This window comes from Triturus cristatus, chromosome 8 (assembly GCF_964204655.1).
Source record: "Triturus cristatus chromosome 8, aTriCri1.1, whole genome shotgun sequence".
Classification (NCBI taxonomy): Eukaryota; Metazoa; Chordata; class Amphibia; order Caudata; family Salamandridae; genus Triturus; species Triturus cristatus.
The window spans coordinates 1,184,258,019-1,184,273,667 of record NC_140591.1 but is presented as its reverse complement, the minus strand read 5'-3'; the positions used below and the strand labels follow the sequence as shown (position 1 = coordinate 1,184,273,667).

The 15,649-nt window shown below is 47.1% G+C and overlaps 1 protein-coding gene across 1 annotated transcript in view; it reads right to left on the bottom strand.

Annotated features, from left to right (window-relative positions):
• The window catches only part of LOC146805589 (E3 ubiquitin-protein ligase HERC2-like), a 1,563,844-nt gene that overhangs the window by 1,021,974 nt on the left and 526,221 nt on the right, over nt 1–15,649 (bottom strand).

The following is a 15,649-nucleotide window of genomic DNA, read 5'->3' as shown; positions in this document are numbered from 1 at the left end:
TACGACATGCTCCAGTTGGGGAAGGGAGAGGCTCTTGCCCTTGACCCAATAGCGGTCCGTGAGCCACCACTGCAACTGCTGTGCAGTGTCCTCCGAGATCAAGACATGGTCGGACAGGTTGCCGTGATGCTGGGCCCACTGAAACTTCAGGTCCCACTGCAGAGCCCGCATGCGCCGCCTGGCGTGATGCACTAGTAGGATGCAGGAGGCCATCAGCCCCAGAAGCCGCAACACTAGCCTGACTGAAACCCAGGATAGAGGCCGAAAGATGGGAATCAGGGCCTGAATATCCCGGACCCGCTGTTCCGGTGGATAGACCCGGAACTGCGCCGAATCGAGAACCGCTCCGATGAAGAGGAGCTTCTGAGAGGGACTCAGGTGTGACTTCGGCACGATGATGGAAAATCCCAGCAAATGCAGGAGATCCGCCGTAGTCTGGAGGTGGGAGACGACTGCCTGGGGCGAGCCCGCCTTCAACAACCAGTCGTCGAGATAGGGGAAGACTGGAACCCCTGATCTGCGCAGATAAGCTGCGACCACCGCCATCACTTTCGTGAACACCCGAGGGGCACTGGTGAGGCCGAAGGGGAGCACGGTAAACTGAAAGTGCTCTTAACCCACCGTGAACCGCAGGTAACGCCGGTGGGCCGGCAGGACGGGGATGTGGAAATATGCGTCCTGCAAGTCCAACGCTACCATCCAGTCTCCCGGGTCTAGGGCAGCTAGAACCTGAGCCAAAGTTAACCTTTCCTTCAGGCATTGACGTTCCGGAGGCCCTTCTTGGGAACCAGAAAGTAGTGGGAATAACAACCACGACCTACTTCTGGGCTCGGAATGCGCTCAACGGCCCCCTTGGCCAAGAGGGCCAAAACTTCCTCGTGGAGAAGATTCAAATGATCCCCCGAGATACGGTGGTGCTGCGGTGGCATGGCTGGAGGGGTCGTCTCGAAGGGGAGGGAGTAGCCCCTTCGGACGATTTGCAGCACCCACCTGTCCGATGTGATGGACCGCCAGTGGAGCAGGTGATGGCGAACTCTGCCGCCCACTGGCGTGGAATGGGCCTGAAAGCTCGGACTAGGAAGGCTTTGAGGCGGATGCTGCCGGGGTGGATGTGGGCTGACCACGTCGTCCTCCAGAACCGCCTCGGCGGAAACCACGTCCGCAACCGCGCGCAGGTTGGTTCTGCGGCTGGTGGCTAGGCGTACGTGAGGAGGCACCCCTTCCTTGGCCACGAAAGGGGCGAAAGGCGGAAGTTTGCGACCGCGGGGCCGAGAGGCCCAAGGACTTGGCCATAGCCCGGGAGTCCTTAAAGCGATTCAGCGCACTGTCCGCTTTCTCGCCAAAAAGGCGAGTGCCATCAAAGGGCATGTCCATGAGAGTGCTCTGGACATCACCCGAAAAGGACGTGGACCGCAGCCAGGCGTGACGTCTAAGCGCCACCGTGGTAGAAATCGCCCTACCCAGCGAGTCCGTAGTGTCAAGCCCACATCGGATAGCATGTCGTGCTGCATCCCTCCCATCGGCCAGAGCCTGGGTAAGTCGTGTCTGGACCTCCTCCGGACACAGGGGCAGCACGTCCTCCACCGTATCCCACAGAGAGTGGGAATAACGGTCCAAGAGACAGGCGGTGTTCAAAGACCGCAGGCCCAAACTAAGGGAGGAGAACAGCTTTTTGCCAAACTGTTCCAGTCTCTTGGAATCCCGGTCCGGCGGAGCGGTCGGGAAGGAGGATTGGGAGGTAGAGGCCTGGATAACCAGGCTCTCGGGGGTAGGGTGTTGGGACAGAAAACTGGGGTCGCCCGGAGCAGGGCGGTGGCGCCTGGCGACGTTCCTGTCCACAGGAGGAACTGTGGAGGGCTTGGACCAGGTGCCCTGTAGAACGTCAGTGAGGGCCTCATTGAATGGCAGCAGGGGCTCAGTGGAGCTTGCCGCAGACTGAAGCACCTCAGTGAGGACGTTAGTCCTCACAGCCACGGCAGGTAGCTCGAGCCCAAGGGCTGCGGCCGCCTTGCGCAGCACCACAGAGAAAGCTGGCCGAGAGGACGGCACTGACTTCCGCCGGCATCGCGTCAGTCCCAGGGACCGGCGGGTATGGGGACTTGCGCGGCGCCTGCGGCTCCGCTGGAGCCGCAGGGGTGGAACCACCCTGACCCTCGGCCGAGTCGCACGACCGGCGAGGGGAGTCCGAAGAGCGGTGTCGCCTCTTGGACTTCTTGGAGTGCTTCGACTTACCCGAAGACTTGGAGCCAGACAATCGATGATGATGCTGTCGGCTCCGGCCGAGTGGCGAAGCTCGAGAAGCTTACGGGACCGCTCCCGTCTAGCCTTCGAGGTCAGGGCCTTGCAGTCCAAACACGACTCCGCGTCGTGGTCGAGGCCCAAGCAGTAAAGGCACCGGCGGTGATGGTCCGTAACCGAAATCAAGCGGTTGCAGTCAGCACAGGCTTTAAAACCAGGCATCCTACCGGCACCGGAGTCGAGACAAGATCAAAAAGGATCAAAAAAGTTAGTCAAAAAAGACTAAAAGGGGTAGCTCTCCCGGATCTGCGGTTACTGGCGCGGAAAAAAGAAGAACTGACGTCAGCGCGCGAGTGCGGCGTCTAAGTACTCCGACGACGTCATTCCAGCGCACGACGCCGACGACGGACGCGGAGCCGCAGACGACGCCTAGCGACGCGCAAGGGGTATTGCTGACGAAAAATCTTCCGGATCCAGTCTGACGCCTGGGGATATTCTAAGGTGAGGAATCTAACTAACATGTTTCTTTCAGATGCAGGAAGATACAATGACAGCCGCAAGTGAGACAGCAAGGGAAGACTCGAAAGAATTGGTAGACCAGGACACAAAACAGACATGCAGGGCCCCCTGCCCCGAACATGCGACTCCGAGATGAGGCTGCAACTAGATCTCCGAAGGCCAGATGACCTGCACACCCATTTTTTACAACGCACACATACCTCATGCTCTGCCATCCATGACAGAACAGCCCTAATATGCTGGAATGTAGCCTTGAAACAAATCAAGTGGCAAGGTAAGCTAACTAATGAAACCCCACTGTGGCATGGGACAGGGCATCCCTAGATAGGTGGTTTAAATGGATTCTACCTTTGAGACCTCAGAGGCATTCCAAATTTAGGAGATGTGTGGACATCGAGCCACATCAAAACAGTAAAGCAGCTGGCTAAGAAGTTTGCCCTTAGTAAAACTCAATTATTTTGATATTTCCAGCTCTGTCGTGCCCTAGAACCCTACAGGGAGAAACTAGTGACAGTACCCAAATTTAAACCATTAGAAGTCAAAATAGCAATGGAACAGCTGGGTACGAAGAGCATATTAAGGGTCAATAAATCATTGCTGATCCACATGTCAGATATCTTTGCTCAGCTCTGGGGAAAATGTGAACAGGAACTTTGATGGCTTGAGGACAAAGAATGGGCAGAAGCAAAGATGGCCTTACGCACTCTTGCAATTTCCTTCTGCCTTTACACAAATTAAATTAAAATATTTCCATAGGAAATATTACCACCCTGCTAGGCTATGGCAGATGGGCAGAGCATCCTTGTCAAGTTGTACACGATGTACAAGCCCATTGGGCACTTTGACTGGACTCCCTGAAATTACTGGTAACAAATCCGCCTCAAACTGGAGGCGGTGGTTAGTCACCCAGTGGAATTAGATCCTAAAGTCATGATTGTAAGCAATATGGATGGCTAAAAGGGCACGTTGAGCTCCAAGCTTCTAGTGAGGATTGGATTTCTATTGCCCGCCATCCCCCCTTGTAAAAGCACTGGCAGCATATGGACAACAGGAATAAGGAAATTAAATTCACTTGTATATTAACTACTAGTTAGCAAGCTGGAGATTCAGATAAGCAAGGGGGTGGGGGTCAGAACGTAATGAGTTGAATGCATAGCACTTACTATGACACGCCCTATCTTATTAGCTGTACAATACCTGCACTTTCAAAAGAAAACAATAAAAAAAAGGTTATTTAGAAAAATGGAATATGAATTTATAGAGGACTTTTTTCGACTACTAGGGAGACCATGGCAGCTTAACAGCAGTAAAGACTATGCGGTCTGCTAAATAGACAAAATTGTTAATAGGGACAGCGAAGCAAGATACTGGAGAAGGAATTACTGGTAATGGCAATGATTGACAAGGGTAAATTTAGCCAAATGAAGACGGTATGAGAAAACATCTCTTCCTGATCTGTTTTTGAAGGGACATGGAGTCAGAAGACTTTTTGGCATCGCAAAGGGACTCATTCACAAAATCGGCCCTTTTGCGACCACAAAATGGACTTTTGGTAAGTACCATGTTACCGAATCATGATTTAGGGGTAAAACTACATACTGAATCGGTATATGGAAGACTATTTAGAGCGTCCCAAACAGCGATTCAGAATGGGGTGTATTAATTATTTTGCAACCGAAATCCAGTCGCAAAACATTAATATTTTACAGACTACATAAAGTAGTGATACACCATTTGCAAATGGTGAGCGTCAACATTTTTTTTTTTTTTTTTTAGAGCAGTCTTAAAAAATGTTCATAAAACGTTCCATTTTTTTTTTTTTAAAGGCAGCCCATTTTCCTTTAAGGAAAACGGTCTGCATTTAAGAAGAAACAAAAATATGTTGGTTTATTTAAAAGCAATCACCAACATGGTAGTCTGCTGACCCCAGCAGGCCACCATCCTTTTGATAGCAGTGAACAGTAGTGGATCACAATTTTCAACCTACCTTATTAATATTCATTGCAACCCACTACGATGCATTATTTTGTAAACTGACCTATTAGTACGTAGGTCGGTTCTCAAAATACAATTTAGGTTGCAAATAGTATTTTGAGACCATTGCTCAGTACATCTGGGCTCTGATTCTCTAGAAAAGAGATGCAGAACCCTGTATACAAAAAGGCATAAAAAACTATTTTATCTTGATATTTTTCATCCCTAAAATGCTAAAACATTCTTGTGGTAAAGTCAAGTGATTGTACAAAGTACTAAAAAGTGAGACCGGGTAATTAGTGAAGGAAGGCTAGGCTGCAGAATCATGCATAACATGCTAGACCAAATATTCAGTCTGCATGGTTCTTTCAAAAATGGTCAACACGCCACAATGGATCAGACAAGTCTGGGGCAAAGAAGATACTTACCTTCGGTAACACGGTTTCTAGCTCTATCCAGCCACAGATTCATCACTTTTGAATATTCTCCAGGCATCAGACTGGGTTCAGAAATCTTTCAGCAGTTCTGTGTGCCGATAGGTGGCGCAGTGCAGCTCTGCATTGACGCCGTTCAGCTCTGGAAATGATGTGTGGAGCCTATACAACGTCACTCTCGCAAGCAGATACCAGTTGCTTTAGAGACTCTCTGCGTCCTCTGACAGAGTTCAAAAAGCAAACTAATGTGACCAGTGTGAAGATGCCTACACTTGGGATCTTATCAATGGACCGATTCGATAGAGTCTCTACCAGAAAGAGCGTTATGATGGTAAGTAGCTTGTCCTTTTGATAGAGACTTGTAGCCGCGCTTCCAGTGGTGTACGGCAGGTTGACACAAAGAGCTTGAAGCTCATGCCACACCAATGAGATGGTGACAAGGAACTTTGTCGTGAGGGGTGAGGAGTCGCAAAGAATAGCTGTGAAGCGGCTGAAATGAAGTGCACATCAGAAATGTGAGGGCCAAGTTAAAATTCACTGTGGAATGACAAAGGGAGAGAGGGGAAACCAATGTAAACATTTCAAAAAGCGCATAACAACTGAAGACTTAAACAAAGAAGGCTGATAGAGTCGCCGCAAAAAGGCCAAAGACCCTTTAACTGTGCCCAGAGCAAGGCCGATCCAAGCGAAGGACAAAACGCATAACAAAATGTCACATCTTTGCCTGAAGAGGTCTACCTGCCTAACACCGCACCAAGCCACAAATTAATCCTAACAACAGGAGTACACAGTTTTTGTCGAGGGACACCTGGCTGGCAAGATGACATCAACCACCTTTGCAGGAAGGTCGAAGGTGTTCAGCTGTCACCGCTCAACCTCCAAGCATGAAGGTTGAGATTGTGAAGGCCTGGGTGCAGAACGGAGGACAGATGCTCAAGACCAGGAGCTCTGGATACCTTACTCTGTGTCCAACCAGGGGCGCCACGATGACTTGGGCCTGGCCGGTTCTGATCTTCTTGAGAACTCAGGCAGGAATGGTATAGGCAGAAAGTCCAGAGTTTTAATCGAGGCGGAATGCCCCTCAGAGCGAGAGATGCCTTGGAAACTCCAACACGCAGAAGTGCTGACATGGCACATTCTCATCAGTAGCAGACAGATCAAGCCAAAGTTCTCTCAATTACAGAATAGACCTTGTGCCATCTCAGGGTGTAACTGCCACTCACAATCCGCTAGGCGCCAACAATTGAGCTTGTCTGCCCTGGCATTCCATGATCCTGCCAACTACAGGAAAATTTCTTGGACAGCCAGTCATTTCCAGAGGCACAGAGACTCCTGCCACCTGGCGTGCTCAACCAGTAGGATGCAAGAGGCCATTAGCCACAGCAGCTTTACAGAGGAACACACTGAAATCTAGGACCATGGATGAAAGATCAGGATCAAGGTCTGGATGTACGGGACTCTCTTTCCCAGGAAAAAGGCAATTCCAAAGAGGACAGGAGGTTCACCATAGTCTGGAGGTGGTTGTGGACTGCCTGGGCGACAACCGTTTCGTTGCTGCGCATTGTTCATCGTAATCGCATCATGTTTTCCCCTGATGAAGGGCACTGGGTTGCCCGAAATGCACCGGGATTGATGTATTAAAAAGTGTATGTACTTTCGCCTCAAAAAGGCACGAAATTTGATATGAAGAAATATCGTATATTGGTGTAAATAAACATCACAGAAAAGAGCAAATTGTTTAATTGGAGGACTATTTATCTAGATAAAACCTTTACCCATTCATTTGGGATTAATAGTTGTGCACAGGGGGACATCTCCTAACCAGGAGATGCAACTTGGTTGACTGACTGGGGTAAGCCATTCGTCGAGGTCGGAGAAGAGTGGCACCTCTGACCTCTGAAAATGTGCGGCCACCACTGCCATCACTTTTGTGAACACTCGAGCGGCACTGGTCAGACCAAAGTGAAGCAAAGCAAACTGAAAATGCTGCTGTCCCACTACAAACCACAGATGGCGCTGATGGGTCTTCTAGATTGGTATATATCCATCCTTCTTGGGCACCAGAAAGTAGTGGTAAGAGCAACCACTTCCTACTTCTGGCTCTGGTACAATCTCAACAGCTCCTTTGGCCAAAAAGGCCTGCACTTTCTGCTGCAAAATGGAAAGATGGTTCTCAGTCAGTCTTTGGGGATAGTGGAAGTTGCGGCGGTGTGGAAAAGGAAGAGGAGGGCACAGGTCTTCCGAACATGTTGGCGGACTCACCCTGTCAGATGTTACGGCCTGTTAACCAGGAAAAGAATTGTTGGAGCACAGACACCCAGTGGGAGGCAGGATCCTCTAAGGGTAGGCTAAACAGATTTCGCAGGTAGGGCTGCAGGGAGGCAGAGGGGGCTTGGCAGCCCGTTGACCTTGGCCATGGGAGCACTGTGTACCAGTCAGGACCAGCAAAACTGCTGCAGGACAGATAGGCCCAGGGAGCGTTCCATAGCCCTCACCTCCTTGAACCGCGTGTTAGTGGATTTTGCCTTGTTCTCAAACAGGCTAGTCCTGTTGAACGGCATGTTTGAGGGACAACTAGATATCACCTGTAAAACCGGTGGACCGCAGCAAAGTGTGGTGGCGAATGGAGACACCGGTGCCAATGGCCTGCCCAATGGAATTGGTGGTGTCCAAGCCACAACAAATTGTCAACTTGACTGTTTAACGACCCTCCTGTATGGCCTTGGCCAGGACAGGACGGATGATCAAGGACTTCTGGGAAGGCTAGAGACACAGAGTCCCAAACAGCATGAGAATAGCATCCCAATAGGCAGCTGGTGTTCACGGACCTGAGCAAGGATGGCCACACGGAACTCTTCAATCTACTTCAATGTGGAGACAAGCCCTGGAAACTCAGGGTGGACTTGAACAAGTTGGGGGATTGGCTATGAAGTCGATTGGGAGAAAGATCGAGAAATATGGTCACACCTGCACGCCTACTCAGGAACGTGTGGATGGCGAGAAGGGCAAATCCCAACGTAGATTTCTTGTGTTTTGTAATTGACTTACCTGAAGATTTTGATCAAGAGAAAGACTTACCTCTGGAACGACCTCGACAACTTCAGGATCAAGAACAGGACCAAACTTTAAACTTTGACCAGTCTCATCACAGAGTCCTCCAGTGCTTGGCAATGTAGAGTTTCGCCTAGATGTCTCTGGTGGCCTTCGGGTTCATAGATGCAGTCACTGCAGGCCTTAGAGTTGTGGCTCGATGCCAGACACCGCAGGTAAATTGGTAAAGATCTGTGACAGACATTTGTTTGCGAAAATCTACACATGGCTTAAAACCTGGCATTTCGGGAGGTGACATGACCCTTGCACACTATAAAAAATAAAAAAAATGATGATCATGCTAAAGGTCTCAAAAGAGAAGAGAGGTAGATCCAGATGCAAGTTTGGTGCCACAGAAAGAAAGGCACAGACGTCAGCAGATGGGAGCGACGCATATATAGGCTCAGCACGTCAGTTCCGAAGCAAAATGTCGTCAGTGCAGAGCAGCATGATGCCACCTACCGGTGCACAGAAGTACTGCTGAGAACTTTCCAGATCGAGATTGACGCCTGGGGAATATTCAAAAGGCGAGGAATCTGCAGCTAGGAGTCTCTATCAGAATGGCATATTCATACAGTGTTATTTGAGCTTGGCCACAGCCTTTGGTAAAAGTGTTACTGGCTGAAAAGCATTCAGAGACCTCTCTCGCCAATATATCTAAACTGTGGCGTTTCACACTGGCAGATATTGTCTACAAGATCTTTGTTGCTGAAGATGCATTTGTGTTTTTCCAAGAGATTCCTGTTTAGCTAATCTGCCTTCACATTTTTAATAACCAGAAGTAGTGGTTTGTAGATCTTGGGCAAAACTCCATGTCAAATGTTCTAAGCCTCCTACTTCAGAATTCTGACTTTAGTACATCCGTTGGTTTGAGTACAGCATTTTTGTTTTAGTCTCAATTTAAATAAGGATAGACTTTGTTGAGAAGGAAAGGATTAAGTGTCAGTGGGACTATCCACAGTTCCAGCAAGCTCATGTGTTACAATTACTCTCTCATTGGCCACTTCTCTTGAGCAGCTGGCTGGCCTTTGTGAACCACTCCACCTTCGCACCGATGTTTACAACCTTAGGCAATCCTCTTTTTAGATTCTCCCTTCAGCAATACCAAGTAAATGCCTGGAAAACTGAGTATGAATAGGTTAGGCTTTAACCTTATTTCTTTGTCCTGTTCTTTGTTCTGGAAAACTTGCAGAGATATCAAACCATCAGGCAAAATATGATAGTGCACAATTCCATTCTACCCCGGAGGGAAGATGGGTAAGGATTCATCCTAAGTTTCAGGAACATAAAAATAAGTCAGCCCCATGTAGGGTACAATTTTGCACTCAACCACTGCCCTAATGTATTAATAGTAATATATCAATGGGGGGAGGGAAAAAGAAGCAGAGGTCCATTCGGCTTCCAGAAGTTAGTACAAAGATATCAGAGTGGGGGAATGGACCACTTGTCCTGTGTACCAGGGTCTTTCAATTTGCGCGGTTGGGCATCCTTAAAAAACCCTCATATACGTACACTGGCGTTGGGCGGTATATCTTGATTCTCCGCCGTAGTGTATCGTGATAGCATGATCATTGGGCTTTTTATTGTCCAAATGCTAACCTCCCCATGGAGGAAGACCAACTGGTTGTACAGTAGTGGTCAGGAATAATGGAACGAGGGCGTGCTCGTGCTCTGTGAACTGTGATGTTAAAATTCCTAAAGCCAAGTCCTGTGTCCTTTATTCTTGGGGTTCTTGACAAAGGGAAATTAAAAATGGTGTCCGTGCATATGAATAAACTTGATTATTAGTTTGATGCACTGGTATGTATCTAGTGTTATCTGGTCAACATGTTTCAGCCCCATGCAAGGTCTAGAGGCTTTCGTCAGGACCGGAAGGTGAAATGGAGGGCTTAATTGGGCTCTCCACTATTTTCTGTGGGTGGGGAGTAGTACTCACCACCATCGATTTAAGGAAAACAGACCGTTTCTATCCGTTCCTGTAAAGACAATCAAGGATTAAATGACAGCCTAGCGTGATATTTTACAATGCTAAAACGATATTCTCGTGCTTTATGCCCTGTTAACATCAATATTTCTAATTAAAGGACTGCGTTGCTGTCGCGCCTTCTTTCATTACAGGGTGCATGCTTTATTAAAAGGGACTAACTACAAAAAGGTTTTAGTGAATGCTATCTCGGTTCTCTTACTGGTGTTGTTCTTAATTAGATTAGAAAAAGGGTCGCTTAGGTGATGCGATTATTCTATCCTTGTTGTTATCATAGCTACTCGTTTCCCTATGAGGGAGCGAGCCGTCGTTGTGAATTAATAAGTTTAGTGTATAGAGTCTCAAAATGCGATTGTATGTCTGGTTATGGTAATAAACAGGAGGTTCATTGCATGGTGAGCGTAAAGTTATGTGAACTGACGGCGTTTCCGTCTGTTGATTCAGCGTTACGGAGCCAAAGGCCAGAAGCAAACTGTCTGAGTCAAATACCTTTCAGAGCAAGTTGGACATCTTCATTCAGGGTGTCAGTCAGTTAGGTGAGCGCCAATTGCTGCATGAAATGGGAAAATATAAGGTTACTTATCTCACAGGTTGACGCGGTGTAGAGAGCTCGCCTCGCCGTCGCTTACCGGCTACTCTGGCAGAATAGCTTGTTCTGACTCTGACGTTCCCCTGGATTAACGTGCTCCCGGTTGGGCTCGTTTTTCAAAGACCGGTTCTATTGAAATTAAAGTAGGACTAGTCGGTCTTGGTTGGCCTCTGGAGGGCACTGATGGTTGGCATAACGGTTTTTGCCTTATTTGTGTGATACGGTGTGCGAAGAAGAAAATCTCAATCGTATTCTCGCATCTTGAATTGCGCCCAAAAGGACAGAGATATAGGTGGCAGATGGTTTCGTTTGTGATACTTTCCTTTCGCGGGATATATTCAGCGGAGTGCACAGTTATCTCAATGTGCATTTTTTAGTCTCTTGTATACCGTGGTTGCTCAGCGTGCGTAGTTATTATAATGAGCATTTTTTAGTCTCTTGTATACCTTGGTTGCTCAGGTTCGTGTTTGGGGGTTGCCGAGAGACTTATTCGTATAGAGAACATAACAGAGTATACTCAATCGGATAGGCATTTCTGCAGTTAGGTTCTCTTTCTTACTCTGGGTGATGGTAATGTCTGAGATTCATGATGAGTCTAAACTTGGAATTTCCAGTATATGGGGATCACTTTTACAGTCTTTCATCTTTTTAGGGCGTGCCATGGTATGGTATCGTTCAGGCCCTCTTTATCTGTCTTAAGGCGGTGCACCCAGCGTTGTTCTTTTTCAAAGAGGGTGCGTTCCACATTATGGCCTTTGAAGAGTTGGGTTTCCAAAACAACCCATTGTAGATCTTCTGCTGTGTGTTTGGCTTCAATATAGTGTTTGCTCATTTGTGTTGTTGCTCTCTTACATGTGATATTACTTCGATGTTCTATGATCCTTTGTTTAATTTTCCTGCAAGTCATTCCAATGTATTTCAATCCACACGGGCAAACAATCATGTACACCACATGGGTGGTGTTGCAGTTTGTGTGGTGACGTAGTTCCCATTTTAGGTTTGGCAGTAGTTGTAGGGTCTTGGTCACTTTCGTGAGTTTGCAGACCGAGCAGGTTCCACAAGGGTAGTGTCCCACTATAGGATTCAGATTCCAAACTGTAGTCTGAGTTTCTCTTGGAATAATATCTCTTGGTCTGGTGTGGACCAGAATGTCTTTGATGTTTTTGGTTCTCCTGTGGGCAAATCTCGGTTTGGGCCATTTCAATGTGCTTGAGGTCAAGATTCCCTTTTTGTAGTTAGTCCCTTTTAATAAAGCATGCACCCTGTAATGAAAGAAGGCGCGACAGCAACGCAGTCCTTTAATTAGAAATATTGATGTTAACAGGGCATAAAGCACGAGAATATCGTTTTAGCATTGTAAAATATCACGCTAGGCTGTCATTTAATCCTTGATTGTCTTTACAGGAACGGATAGAAACGGTCTGTTTTCCTTAAATCGATGGTGGTGAGTACTACTCCCCACCCACAGAAAATAGTGGAGAGCCCAATTAAGCCCTCCATTTCACCTTCCGGTCCTGACGAAAGCCTCTAGACCTTGCATGGGGCTGAAACATGTTGACCAGATAACACTAGATACATACCAGTGCATCAAACTAATAATCAAGTTTATTCATATGCACGGACACCATTTTTAATTTCCCTTTGTCAAGAACCCCAAGAATAAAGGACACGGGACTTGGCTTTAGGAATTTTAACATCACAGTTCACAGAGCACGAGCACGCCCTCGTTCCATTATTCCTGACCACTACTGTACAACCAGTTGGTCTTCCTCCATGGGGAGGTTAGCATTTGGACAATAAAAAGCCCAATGATCATGCTATCACGATACACTACGGCGGAGAATCAAGATATACCGCCCAACGCCAGTGTACGTATATGAGGGTTTTTTAAGGATGCCCAACCGCGCAAATTGAAAGACCCTGGTACACAGGACAAGTGGTCCATTCCCCCACTCTGATATCTAATGTATTAATAGACAATAATTTGTTAAAATCTATTTCTAAATCCAGGTTTTGCAGAATGAGTGTTACGCAGAACATTCTGACGAAAACTGGCCTTAACTAAGCAATCACATAGATTTGCATGGACTAAAACAGCTTCCACCTCCTTACGTGTGTCCAAATCACTGTCATGCATCTACACAATAAGTGTGTGGCAGAATGAACACCACATGTAATAACTCTGTACCCCTAGTGCTGATATTTAAATGGAGAAACATCTGGCGTTTTGCCTCAACTGGTTCAAAAAAGTTATTATGCATACCATATCTCTTTGATGTAGTGTGAAGGAAAATCTGATTATACACCAACATTCTGATTGATTTAAATCCTGTGCTTTACTATTTTAAGTTCAGAAACGGTCTGTAACTCTTGCTTTGGATTGTTGCTCAACTAGAAAAATCTCTGTACTGGGGTGAACGTTTGGCAGTGTCAACATTCTGTCCATCAACTGTTCTTTTTGCATTTGTCACCCCGAGTGGGACGGGTATGCCCAGACGTGGGTCCCGTGGTCTCCATTCCACTGGAGTCAAGCTAGCCTGGCTGATGAGGGGTGAAACCCCGAAACCGGTCCCAGGATGCTAATTTGCTGTCCAGGGTGAACCTAGCCCAGCAGTTTGGGCTGAACTGTTCCCATAGGGAGCAGGTTCAAGACTGCATGGGGAGCAAATAAAACAACAGATTTAGGCCCAGATCTCTGCACTGGGGTGAATGTTTGACATTTGTCAATATTCTGTTCCATCAATTGTTCTTTTTGCACTCGACTAGAATATAGCAGTATTATGTATGCAGTAAGGAAAGAATCCAAAGCAGTTGCATTCCTATGGAAGAATGACCAGCTATTCACAGATAGAGGTACACATCACAGCAACAATATTTTCTTAATACATTTGAAGATAAAGTTGCTTTTAAATGTTATTATTCGTAGTGACATTGATCCAGTAACCATTAGGATTAGTTCACAGTACATTTACTCACAATTTGCATGATTATGAGGCGACATAAAGCATAGCTATTTACATCCAATACGGGTTTCTTCATGTACAGCCATCAGGCTGGAGATCCTGAAGGCTTATATGTCAGTTAATTTGTTTAAATTCTATCTTAGTCGGAATGATCTATGAGCATGCAATGTGGTCCTCTCAGAAGGTATAGAGTCAGGAATGGTGCTGTTTCAGAGGCAATATCTGTCAACTGTTTTAAGGCACAGATTTTCATTTAGTCTGTTGTCTTATTTCAATTGCCTGTGCTAGAAGAGAAGATGAGGTATGCACGAAACAGTGTAATTTTCCTAACAAATCTCCAATGTCCTGTGTTACTCCACCCAATTTCAATCATGGGAAGTGACAGTCACTGAGACATGTACAAGGTATAGAACATAGGGTTACCTCTTCATTTCCGTTAAGTGTAGGAAAGAGGAACGAAAAACAAAAATGTAGGAGGAAGTATGCACAGTCATGCATGGATTTTATTAGTCAGGCACAGTACAGGCAAGTGCTTACATGTTCAGATTTAGAAAGCTAAAACCACCCAAGTGGGCAAAAACAAGACAGACATCTCCATTTCGACTTACTCAATGAAATCTGCAAACACACAGATAACGTCTGTGGGACTGCAAGATAGATAAATGAAAATATATGTCCTGAAGATCCAAGGAACACCATCCAGTCCTCGAAGTTCAGAGCAGCCAAGATCTGGGCCTGCATGAGCATTTTAAATTTGTACTTCAGCAAGAAGGCATTCAGGAGACCAGGTACATTATAGATCAGAAGCCTCCGGCCTTTTTCGACAAGAAAATAAGGAGAGTAACAACCCTCTTCCCTTTCTATGCCACCACACCCTCTCAGATAGCTGCTCTGAAAGTTGGTCAGTCGGGAGGGGAATTGGCAGAGCAAAAAGAAAGAGAAGGGCATAGCCATGCTGAATAATTTGTATGACCCATCTGTCGGACATGATGGCTCGCCACCACAGGAAGAAATACTGAATCATGTGTCCCCCATCTCCCGCGCACACCCACCCCCCCCCCCCCCCCCCCCCGCCCCCTTTCCTTCAAGATGGGTCTGTGCTGCCATGGGAAAACTAAAGCAGCTTGGTGGCCATTGCCGCAGGTGAAGGAGAATGAGCGGACTGGTGACTGCTGGCTTCCTAGCATGTCGATGACCCCGGCCAGGGATGTCGACTGCTGCAGCACTTGGGGTGACTCTTGCCATCTATATGCCAGCCATGGAGTAGCCTCTGACTTTTCTGAACTGATGCAGGGATCGCACATTGGATCTATTGCCCATAAAACGCTCCAAGGCAAAATCCATGGGACGGTTGTGTATACTTCCAGAAAAACATGTAGAACACATCCACATGTGTGGCGAAGCACAACACTGGTGTCAACCACAGCTCCCAGGCAATCAGTAGTATTGAGGCTTGAATGAATCAGGCATGAATCCTAATCATCATGAATTATTTGAGCCAGAGATCCTAACGTCTTCTGCTACTGCTGGGAAGATCTTGCTGGCCATATCCCAGAGGGCATGCACGTAGCCACTCAACAAACAGACTGTATTGATGAGGCAGGCAGAAGAGAACATTTGTTTTCCAAACACCTCAATCTACTTAGACCCCCCCACCCCCATCCGGAAGCGTTGTGGAGAGTTAACTGGGGTTCATGTGGAGGTTTAAAGCCTGAACCACAAATCTTTCTGGGGTAGGGTGCAAGGTAAGAAAATCAGGATCACCAGGAGCTGGTCTGTGACACCTGGCCACCAGCCTATTCACCGGTGGGCAAGAACAAGGGTTTGATAAAATGCCCATCAAGGTATCAGTGAGGCC